Here is a 12,802-nt window from a genome sequence, read left to right as displayed (position 1 = left end):
AGGTTATTCCTCAGATTTGGATAGTTGGTGTTTGATTTCACCAAGGCATGGTCATATGAGTTTCAAAATACTCATAATCAGTTTGATTCAAATAGTTTGAACTATAAATCGTAATGTAAATGGATTTAGTTTTATGATATTCCATATACTTAATAAGTTATGATTTAAATAAGAATGTGTGGCTTTTATGCACTTTAGACCCTGTGGTTTACCTTATTTGGTAATAAGTTTAGAAGTGAATTAATTTACACACAAAGGTAGTTGCTAACTTTTAAGTGTTAATAAATTAGGGTTTGATTCTTAAAGAATGTGTTGTTGTAAATATAATTCCATTTGATCTAATCCATAGATCAAATCATCTCTACCTAAAACAAGGTTTTAACAAAGATCACAGTTGAAGTTTATAGCGCTTGACTTGATGATCTACTTCAATTCCAGCAAGTCAAGTGAAACTTCAGCCATCGTGGTAAGTTTTATTTGAAAGCGCGAAAATTCCCCGGATTTTCTATGCATGAATGCAATGCACACTTTGGTGTTCTCTCATTTTGTTGCCTCTAAACCTGGGATATTACACCTAACCCCGATGATTTAGGATTAGTGAGTTGTAATGATTAGTTCAGGGTGGGTTGCACTTTTAGAGTGATTCACAAACAAGGTTCTTATTAGGGTTGATTACTTGGTATCATAAACATGTGCTGCAATATATCATAATAATAGCATTAATAGCACACAACAATAAGATTTGGTGTAATCCTAACATGTAATGAATAGTGGTTGTTTTTAGCACTATATGTCATGGTTAATGATTGATTATTATATACTTCAAAATAATAACTTTTGAAGAACATATTCTTTAATAAAGAACAAGTATAATAATCAGGTTGGGGGTTCTAGGGTTTACTATGGTTTTCAACTAGCTTCTAGGGTCAGTATTAGATGGATCCCAACCATGTTGGTTTCATTAATAGCTAGAGCTTGTGGGTTTGAGTTGAGCCTAAGTATCTTGAGAAATTTATTATAATTTGTTGCTATCAAGGTTGGTATACCCTGCTGGTGATAGCTGGTTATTGGCTATAGGTCCTATTAGGAAGGATTGATGATGATTCCTTATTTTATTCAAAAGAATAACTTTTGAAGAACATACTTCTTAAATAATAAGAAGTATAACAATTAGGGTTGAGGTTGTCTATGGTTTGTTACGTGATCCCCTAAGTAAATAATGGTTGATTCTTAAATAGGATAGTTTATGAGTATCTAACACTAGTAGGGTTTAGTGTGTATGGGATATGATGTCAATATTAGCATAGTTGCTATTAGAGTTCATCAAAATAGTGTGATGCTAAATAGGAATAAATAAGGATGATGGCTTTGGTAATAGGATCTAGGTTTTAGACTTGGTTGATCATATTTGATCATTTAGGTTTGATTAAGATGAACATATGGAATACTAAATTCTTAGTGGTAGGGTTCCTACCTTTTATGTGGACATGGCAAGTATTTATTTGCTATTATTGTGCTACGAGTCAAAATAAAGTATCAAGATCACAAGTTCTAACCTAGGGTTAGGGTTAGAAACAATTTAAGGTTCATATGAATTAATGGAGCTAGAGCTTCTAATGGCATTAGAGTTTTAGGGTTCCACATGAAATCATAGAGTTAGGGTTTTAGAGTTAAAACAATTTGGGGTGATCACATAAAATAATGGGATCAAGGTTCTTACTTATAGTAGTATTAGGGTTTCAAAATATGATACAATTCTTAAAATAATAGTTGGTACTAGATTTATTGTGATTAAGTACTTTGAACAAAATTAATGATAGCCTTAGCATGTAATTATTTTAAAAGGTTTAAGAATTAAGACAAATACTAGTTAGGGTTTAATTTCGAGAATTAGGGTTTTTATGTTGGTTATTTAACTTATAATTTATTAACTTGTTAAATAAAAAGTTTGGAGTAAATAACTTTTCATAGAAATTTAATATTAGTTATTATTAATATTGCCTTTTCTTATCAGTTTATTTACTTAGAGAAATTTTTCTAAAAATCACATCCCAAAAGAATAGGATGGGCTGGATGGGCAGAGCCCATCAAATTCAGTTGGACCCAGCTTAATGGGCTGGCCTAGTAGTGCCCGACCTGGTCGGGTTCAATCCGACCCAACCCAGCTCTCACTCACCCCTCTCTCGCACACGCACGCGATCCCCACCAATCTTTCTCTCTCGCGACCACCAGGCCCCTACGGCGTCGCCGCCCGCCCCCGGCTGCTCCTGGCCCCCTCTGAGGCCGGCGAGTTAGGGTTTTGGTCGGCCACGCCAAGCTCTACAAGCTCCCTCGATCGATTTGTTTTCCTCGGCCTAGGTTGCTCGCTCACGACCCCGGAAACCCTAGTGGTCACCGGCGGTTTTACCGCCGCCCGTCGCTGCTCCGGCTGTCGCCGGTCTACTCCTCCGACGCTGCTCCCCGGCGTGGCTTCACCACGGACTTACCGACCATCAGCCGCTGCCTCGGCGCCGCCTCCTTTCCCGCACGCGTGCCTCACGGCAACCCTAGCCTACGAATGGCTCGGTTGCCGGTGTACTGCCGCGCGTCGTTGCGCCTCCCTTTGGTCTTCTGTATCTCCTCTACACCTCCATGAGCACCTATACCTCAGTCCCTTCAGGTTCCAGCTCTATTCCGCTGTGTCCGGCTGTTCTGGTTCATGAGGTGGTGATGTTGGTGTTGGGGTGCTGCTCGTGATGCCTACGTTGACGGTGAACTGGTGGCGTGGCGGCTACTTCGTTCTCGACGCCGGCAGGACGGTGCCGTAGGCGCAACCCCGGCATCGACGGCTGCGACTACGCTCCTACTACACTGTGAGCTATTCCTCTTTTCTTTTTGTGCTCATAGCTACTGCTATCTCGGTTACTACTAGCTTGTGGTTGTACTAGTTCATTCAATTGACTATTGAAAGCTTGTGGTCATGAGGTGATATTGGTGATATATATGTGTGTAATGCTGCCAGATGATCCAGTACCTTGTGCTTGATTCAATGCCTCTATATGGCTCATCCCGGCATGTGTTATAGCTTTCTGTGAGGTGTGGTTCGGGGCTGACCATGCTCTGATTTAATTGCTCACTGGCTTGTGCTATGTGTGGCTTAATCTTTAACTTGAGATTGCTGTGATAGTGTGGTACCCTATTTAACTCATATATGAGTGCGGACAATAAGATACAGATATTGTTGCTACAAAAGGACAATTTACTTGATGATTGGCCTGGTAGTTTGATTTTGAGCTCATATGCATGCTTACAGTGCTATGCTGCGATTATGGTACTACTTGGTTGGCCTGGGATTGTTTTCCTGGACCCTAAGTAGATTTCTGTAATCTGTTGATTATGAACTGTTTGCTTATGATAATGGCTAAAGCATAGGTATATATATGATCCTGGACAGAATTGTGCTGTAGTGCACAAGTGATGCTTTATTATCTTCTTGGACAGATATGCTGCTTATAAAGGGATACTTTATATGATGGTTAGCTTGTGGCTTTGCTTGCTTTACTGGCTCTACTTAGTTGGCCTAGGAAGAATTCCTGGACCCTAAGTAGTTCCCTGTAACATGTGAATTATTACTGGTTGCTTATGGTGGTGATTAAAGCCTCGTGCATATATGATCTTGAACAGTAGTGTTGTGGGAAAACCCAAAGTGATCTTTGAGTTTCTAGTATATGATCTAGTTGCAAAGTAGCAACTAGAGATGATTTGTTTTACAAGGTTGGTCTTTATTGGTGGATTTGGCTGTCCCTTGTTTGATAGTTTCAACTGATAAGAACAGATATATGTTTGGTTTTCTTGGCCCTGCCAGTGATGCAAAAGGCTGAGGCACAACTTGTGATAAGAACAGATGATTTTATGTGGCTTTTAATTTCTCGGTGATGATATTGGTATAGCACTTCTATACCAGTCTGAGAGAAATAATTCCTCCTAATCCTCCTAGACCAGATCTAGTTGCAGGGTAGTTGGATCTTGTGGCTGTAGGCTTTTTCCTCTTATTTCTCTTTACGTGATTATGCAAACTAAGAACATATGACATGCTTAAATTGTTGCCTAATAACCTGTTGTTGGAGAGTTGCTTGACCTTGTGGATTCTTGATAAATCCCGCTCCTTGTGGATAACCTGCACCTCCTAGCTGTTTGGTTTGCTTCCTGATGGTTTTAAGCATCCATGGCCATCTGTGGGTGTGCTTGTGTTCTAGCTACTATTCTCCTATCTGATCATCTTGACTATGGTACTGGTCTGATGTGGTTTGGGGATGAACTGTTGGAATGGCCGATGGATTGGTCTTGCACTGGGCTAAACAGCTATCTGCTACAAGGAATATGCCTTTTATATGATGCCTTGGTGATGTGCTTGGCCGATAGCTATGCCTGTGTGCTATGAGTGTGAGACAACACATACATGGTGAGTGAGCTACTAGCCTGCATGGCTGCTAGTCGTGGCTGGGTGCATCTCCCCTTGAGGATGAGTATGACAGTGAAAATATCTCCAACAATCTGATATTATTTTCTTGACTCTGCCATTTGGCATTACTTCTCTTGTGGTTTTCTTTGTTTGTTTTGCAGGTGACCAAAGAAAGAAAGAATAGAAGATATTTAAATAGGTTTAACTTAGCTTTTCTTTTTTGTTTTAGATTCTTGTAATATTTGTAATTTGTAATATTATGGATATTGTAATGACTTTGTAACTGTGTATTTAATTAATAAAATGTAATTTCCCTATTCTTAATACTTCTTGTTTTGTCTTATTCCTATTTCAATTGTTGGAATTGTTATTAGAAATCTATAATCTGAATTCAAATTTGAATTCAAATACTTATTTGAATTTCTTTTATATTTTATTGTATATGATTGTTTGGAACCCAAATTCCAATTATTGTTTGCATAGTTGTCATTTATATTTGAGTCAAGTTTCAATTGCCTTTCTCACAACTTCTGAAATCAACAAAGGTCATGTCAAAGTTTATCGCACTCGTGTCGATTACCTTAGCCAATTCCCATCAACACAAGCGAACCCTCGACATCTTTGTGTTTTAAACGAACGCGCGAAAATTCCCCGGATTTTCTATGCATGAATGCAATGCACACATCTGTTTCTTCTTTTTTTGTAACCCCAATCCTGGGATATTACAGTCTCTACCCCTTAAACTAAACTTCGTCCTCGAAGTTTGAGCTCTCTCACGTTTCGGAGTGTGGATCTGGCGTGTGCAGACTATGGCTTTTCTCGAACTCCGTATAAATATTACTGGATATCATTGAATATATCCCTTGTACAGATTCTTCCTGGAATCAAATAGTGTCTGTCTCTGAGCCATGGCTTCTTCCTTCAATTCCATGATTTCTTTCAATATCATAATCTTGTTTCCTTTCTCATTGAAGATTCTATGATTGAGACTTCTTCTGGTGCTGCTAGTCAACTATTCCTAATTGGTGAAATAGGTCTTTGTTTCCCTTACCACCAAAAGTGCAATAATGGTACTTGGTAAGGTACTTGTCATAGAAATGATCATGATGGTTTATTCCTCTAAGAATGGATTAGACTAATTTAGTCCATCCAATCATGGTTAATAATTGATACCTATAACTATTTTGTGTTATTTAGGTTCCATGAAAGGAATCATTCTATTAGTCTTTGGTATTGGTATGTTCAATCTTCTTCGGTCTTTGGCCTTTTTGAACTGTATTTGGTCTATGGTATTTCCTTCATCCAACTTCATTATCCTTATTTTACTTGAGCTTTCGTACTTCTGATTAAATATTACTCACTTTCTCAAGTTATAGTCCACTTCTTACTTCCTCAAGGTATGAATCTCGGCTTCTGGTCTGACATCCTTCCGGAAGTAGTGTCCAATAATCTTATGAAAATAAGATCGAACTTCCTCTCAGTTCAGACCTTCTTCATCTATCTTGCTCAAAGTATTGATTCATATTGGATCCAACTGATCCCTCGCTCTCCCCCTTAGGGTTGTCCTAATGGTTGTTAAGCTCATATTCCCCAACCAACTAGCTCCTTGGTTAGGCTATATGTCTTTTGCTTGGGTTTCTATTGTACTTTTCTAGGGTATCCTATTTGGATTTATTGTGTACCCACATGGCTGTGAATACCAGTACGATATATTAGTTGGTTATGCAACGATGGTTATTCCAACTTTACACAGGACAAGTGTGTTGCCCATGAAAGCTTGAGCAATTTAAAGATATTATTCTGCAACTAATACTATGCTACATGAAGAAGTTGTGTTCAGCATACTGATGGGGTTAGAATAAGTATGGTCAAAGTCCTATGCATCCGTCCTTGTGCTCCATCCACTTCCTTGTTCAAACTTCTGAGATAATGAGCTCCCCCGATGATTTGAAAATTGGTTCATTGCTTCATTTGATCTTCGTACCAGATATGGATCCGGGCATTCTGATTTCATATGACCTAGTTGTCCACATCCAAAACAGGTAATATCCTGTTGCGTGCAATCCTTGGCATAGTGACCTTTTCTTGCACAGTTATGGCATCGAACTTGACTATAAAACGGTGTGATTGTCTCATCTCTAGTTTGGAAATTCCTCTCTGACTGAGTTTGTTGTATCTGAATTGGTTGTGGTTCCAACCTTGCGTTCCGTTTTCTTTCATTCTGCACTTCTTCATAATCATTCTCCAAAGTAATTGCAGTATCCACTAGCTCGTGGAACCTTGTGCATTTGGTTAGATTCAACTCGCATTTTCAGGAATGGATTCATCCCTTTTAAGAACCTTTTTAGCCTTTTCTCCTCTCGTGTTCACATCCTCTCGCTGCATAACGTGATAAACGATCAAACTCTACTAGATATTTCCATACCGACAAGTCATTCTCGCTTCAAGGTCTCGAACTCTCTTCTCTTTAGCTCCATGATACTTTCGAGAACTCCGGGCTTCTCGGAACTTCTTCTTAAACTCGTCCCACGTGAAAACATGTCCCGAAGGTTGAATTAGAATCATGTTATCCCACCATGACGCTGCTAGTCCTGATAGTAGATAGGTGGCATATCTAACCTTCTCTTCATCATTACACCGAACTGTCTTTAATTTCCGCTCAGTGTCCCTCAACCAATCATCCGCATCCATAGGTTCTGGTGCGGTAGCAAAAGTCGATGGATTGGTTTGTAGGAATTCCGTAAGACTCACTCCTTTTGGCCCTCCATTTCGATACCTCCATTATTCTCACATATCAAACGACTGAAAAACTCATTTTGTTGTGCTAAGTTTGCTGCTCTATCCTCAGCCATCCTTTCCATGTGCTCAAAGAATTCTTGCCCAAGCAGGACAGGGGTTGATGTTGACGATCTAGTGGCGGAGAATGCCTCTTCCATCCGCTTAGCTTCTCTTTCCTGACCTTCTTTTGCCTCCCTCTCTTCATGAGTCGCTACTATTTCCTCAGTTGGTTGGTAACTCGTCTCTCCCTCACGCGATCCCATTTACCCTCTAGACCTGTAACATCAAGAAAGAACTCAATGATGCAACATGCATTTGTACACCAAGGTCAAACTTCATGCACAGCATCTAGTCAATCAATGAAAATCCAATAAAATCCAAGAAGATTCAGCTTTGTGCTCATAATACACATCATTATATGCCTGAATGTAGTAGTTGGGTAAGACATCCCTAAACATCAGGATCAGATGTGTAGTATATAACACCACATAATATAGGTTTACATCGTGGTACTTAGCACGTATATATGGGATTCTACTATTTGTCTCAACCTTTACCTTAATTGCACATTTGCAATGAGATAAACTTGAAACAAAGTAGTCTAGGATAGTTAAAGTTAACCTAATTTCCTTTGGAAGTATTAACTTAACTTCTATTTTGTTGAGGACTACCTCACATGATGTATTTTGGTTCTAACCTGGCTACTCTAAACACATAGCTATTGGAATATAGCTCCTGTACTTTCAAGTGTTTCTACCATAAACCTATGGTCATGATGTGCTTGGCACACTTCCCATGGTTTTGGAACACAATTCTTGCACTATTTGTGAACACCTGACTTATTATTGTACTCCTCCTAAGTATTTATGAGGTTCTAGTCCATCACATAACGATTCTCAGGTGAATCATATATGGTTAACCACTCTACCATGTAAGTAGACATATATTTATCCTATCACTATTCCTTATCTCCCATGATTGACTCATCATGGTCTATACTACCTTATATAACTTATGATTATCACTTACTATCCGTTGTTTCTCAATTCTGGATAGTTTTATTACTCATTACTTGTATTGGTTTACACCTTCTAATAGGATATCTTTCTTATACACATATCTTCATTACTTGATATTACTCTATTATGAGTTTGAATAACTCTTACTTAATCATAACATGTGTTGGTACACATCTTCCAATAGGATATCTTCCTTATGGTTGTATCCTCTCTTTGGACTACCATGTATTGTATACCAACTATGGTCTACTCATATATTGTTTTAAGGACTTACTGGTGTGATACATACTTGGGATTATCTAACTAACTTTACTTAAGAAGAATAGATAAGAAAAGTTGACTTGAGTGTGTCAGGATTATTCTCAAGTGAATATCCATCTCAAGTCATCAGAACTATTTGGTTTAGCTAAGACAACTTCCTATAGACACTACCAAACCTATGGGTCTCCTTTAAAAGGGTTTTAATCCTAGGGTCAAAGCATTTGCTCTGATACCAACTGTGGTGACCCGGCATACCACTGCATGGTGTAGTATGCAAGTCTGATATAACACCAATGAAACACAGCTCCACTAGTATTATATCGCTCGAGTGGTACAACGAAACATATGCGGGTCCAAGGTATGTCTATAGAATTACAACATTGACTCTGTTACATAAGATCATCACAGCCTCCTACTTTACAATGAGGTAAAGTTGCAAATAAACTCCAGAAGAACGACTCGTAGTCTAGTCTTTATCACGAACTCTATTTGTAGAGTATTTAACTAGCTATAGAGGCTAAGAATAGATTCTAGCTAAATAGGAGCTAGGTTTAGGAAGCTAGTTCCCTTCTATGGCTAAACTAGGTTTTCTCCATGTTGGATGTGGTATCCGACTCCTCCGGCGTGGTCCTCGTCTCTTGAAGTAGTTGTTGACTCCTCGGCCTTCGAGTTGCACTGTAGATCCTCCTTCGATGCCTCCATATCTAAGCAGGGGATTTAAGAGTGGGATGAGTACGAGCGTACTCAACAAGTTCATTATAGGAAAGAGGTGTTTGATGCACTAGCTACAGCATTAGACCGTAAAGTCTAATACCAATGCAGGTTTTCATAACCATTTCTTCAAAAGGTTGCTTTTATTCGGAAGAACTATGTCCGTCAGCCTTCACCGGTTTACTAGAACTTCATGGAGCTCCTTTCCGGCCGCGTTCGCAGTTCCATATCCCGGAACAGGGAGTGACAGGTCACGGTTCTTTACACTCTGCAGAGGTGTGTTGCTTTACCCATAAGAGATCTTAACCTTGGTGCCAACCGAGCCGCGGGCTCGTCCACACTTCCTTTGGTGTGAGGCCCGGTATAAGGTCATAGCCAATCATATTCCTCCGCTACCTCATACACCCACCCGTTGTTGCAAACCCCGACCCTGGGTCCTCGCCGGTCCTCTTACTCCAATTAAGGATGGACCCCGACCACGACGACAGTTCAGGTCTCTACCATGAACTCCTTCGCCGGCAGCTGCAACCCATCATAGACCGCAATAACCGTGGGGACTTCATCGGGACCCCCACCCTACCACTTGTCCTCTCTTGGATCAAGGGTACCACTTGTCCTCTCTTGGATCAAGGGTCTACGGTAAAGCGCATCCGTTGATGTACAAGAGGTGGAAATACAATTGACTATTCCGTCCCACTCCAGCATCTTATGGTTAACACGGGTATTACGGCACAAGAATCACTCGGCGACATTTGTTGTTTAATCCTAGATGGATATAAACCCTTGCAATGGAACCTCCACCATATCAACACAATCCATGGTTCCATTGCCCACCACATAGTCATATTCATAGTTATGAAAATAGTGGTTTTGTTTTTCATGCAATAGTGATAAATATAGTACTTTGCAAGTAATTTGGTAAAAATACTCAAATGACATGAGCAAGCGATGCACTTGCCTTTCTTGACTGCAAGATTATGCAGGCAAGGCCTTCGATACGCAATAACTCCAAATTCTGAAATAGCATCATCGTCCGGTAAGGACGATGTTTAAAAGATTGGCAAGGATGCAATAATGCATAAGTATGAGATGTAATCGCTCTAAGCGTGACCTAACCCCGATGATTTAGGATTAGTGAGTTGTAATGATTAGTTCAGGGTGGGTTGCACTTTTAGAGTGATTCACAAACAAGGTTCTTATTAGGGTTGATTACTTGGTATCATAAACATGTGCTGCAATATATCATAATAATAGCATTAATAGCACACAACAATAAGATTTGGTGTAATCCTAACATGTAATGAATAGTGGTTGTTTTTAGCACTATATGTCATGGTTAATGATTGATTATTATATACTTCAAAAGAATAACTTTTGAAGAACATATTCTTTAATAAAGAACAAGTATAATAATCAGGTTGGGGGTTCTAGGGTTTACTATGGGTTTCAACTAGTTTCTAGGGTCAGTATTAGATGGATCCCAACCATGTTGGTTTCATTAATAGCTAGAGCTTGTGGGTTTGAGTTGAGCCTAAGTATCTTGAGAAATTTATTATAATTTGTTGCTATCAAGGTTGGTATACCCTGCTGGTGATAGCTGGTTATTGGCTATAGGTCCTATTAGGAAGGATTGATGATGATTCCTTATTTTATTCAAAAGAATAACTTTTGAAGAACATACTTCTTAAATAATAAGAAGTATAACAATTAGGGTTGAGGTTGTCTATGGTTTGTTACGTGATCCCCTAAGTAAATAATGGTTGATTCTTAAATAGGATAGTTTATGAGTATCTAACACTAGTAGGGTTTAGTGTGTATGGGATATGATGTCAATATTAGCATAGTTGCTATTAGAGTTCATCAAAATAGTGTGATGCTAAATAGGAATAAATAAGGATGATGGCTTTGGTAATAGGATCTAGGTTTTAGACTTGGTTGATCATATTTGATCATTTAGGTTTGATTAAGATGAACATATGGAATACTAAATTCTTAGTGGTAGGGTTCCTACCTTTTATGTGGACATGGCAAGTATTTATTTGCTATTATTGTGCTACGAGTCAAAATAAAGTATCAAGATCACAAGTTCTAACCTAGGGTTAGGGTTAGAAACAATTTAAGGTTCATATGAATTAATGGAGCTAGAGCTTCTAATGGCATTAGAGTTTTAGGGTTCCACATGAAATCATAGAGTTAGGGTTTTAGAGTTAAAACAATTTGGGGTGATCACATAAAATAATGGGATCAAGGTTCTTACTTATAGTAGTATTAAGGTTTCAAAATATGATACAATTCTTAAAATAATAGTTGGTACTAGATTTATTGTGATTAAGTACTTTGAACAAAATTAATGATAGCCTTAGCATGTAATTATTTTAAAAGGTTTAAGAATTAAGACAAATACTAGTTAGGGTTTAATTTCGAGAATTAGGGTTTTTATGTTGGTTATTTAACTTATAATTTATTAACTTGTTAAATAAAAGTTTGGAGTAAATAACTTTTCATAGAAATTTAATATTAGTTATTATTAATATTGCCTTTTCTTATCAGTTTATTTACTTAGAGAAATTTTTCTAAAAATCACATCCCAAAAGAATAGGATGGGCTGGATGGGCAGAGCCCATCAGATTCAGTCGGACCCAGCTTAATGGGCTGGCCTAGTAGTGCCCGACCTGGTCGGGTTCAATCCGACCCAACCCAGCTCTCACTCACCCCTCTCTCGCACACGCACGCGATCCCCACCAATCTTTCTCTCTCGCGACCACCAGGCCCCTACGGCGTCGCCGCCCGCCCCCGGCTGCTCCTGGCCCCCTCTGAGGCCGGCGAGTTAGGGTTTTGGTCGGCCACGCCAAGCTCTACAAGCTCCCCCTGATCGATTTGTTTTCCTCGGCCTAGGTTGCTCGCTCACGACCCTGGAAACCCTAGTGGTCACCGGCGGTTTTACCGCCGCCTGCTGCTGCTCCGGCTGTCGCCGGTCTACTCCTCCGACGCTGCTCCCCGGCGTGGCTTCACCACGGACTTACCGACCATCAGCCGCTGCCTCGGCGCCGCCTCCTTTCCCGCACGCGTGCCTCACGGCAACCCTAGCCTACGAATGGCTCGGTCGCCGGCGTACTGCCGCGCGTCGTTGCGCCTCCCTTTGGTCTTCTGTATCTCCTCTACACCTCCATGAGCACCTATACCTCAATCCCTTCAGGTTCCAGCTCTATTCCGCTGTGTCCGGCTGTTCTGGTTCATGAGGTGGTGATGTTGGTGTTGGGGTGCTGCTCGTGATGCCTACGTTGACGGTGAACTGGTGGCGTGGCGGCTACTTCGTTCTCGACGCCGGCGGGACGGTGCCATAGGCGCAACCCCGGCATCGACGGCTGCGACTACGCTCCTACTACACTGTGAGCTATTCCTCTTTTCTTTTTGTGCTCATAGCTACTGCTATCTGGTTACTACTAGCTTGTGGTTGTACTAGTTCATTCAATTGACTATTGAAAGCTTGTGGTCATGAGGTGATATTGGTGATATATATGTGTGTAATGCTGCCAGATGATCCAGTACCTTGTGCTTGATTCAATGCCTCTATATGGCTCATCCCGGCATG

Source organism: Lolium rigidum, chromosome 5 (genome assembly GCF_022539505.1).
Source record: "Lolium rigidum isolate FL_2022 chromosome 5, APGP_CSIRO_Lrig_0.1, whole genome shotgun sequence".
NCBI classification, from domain to species: Eukaryota; Viridiplantae; Streptophyta; class Magnoliopsida; order Poales; family Poaceae; genus Lolium; species Lolium rigidum.
The sequence above is the reverse complement of the archived record's forward strand: the minus strand, read 5'-3'. Positions refer to the sequence as shown.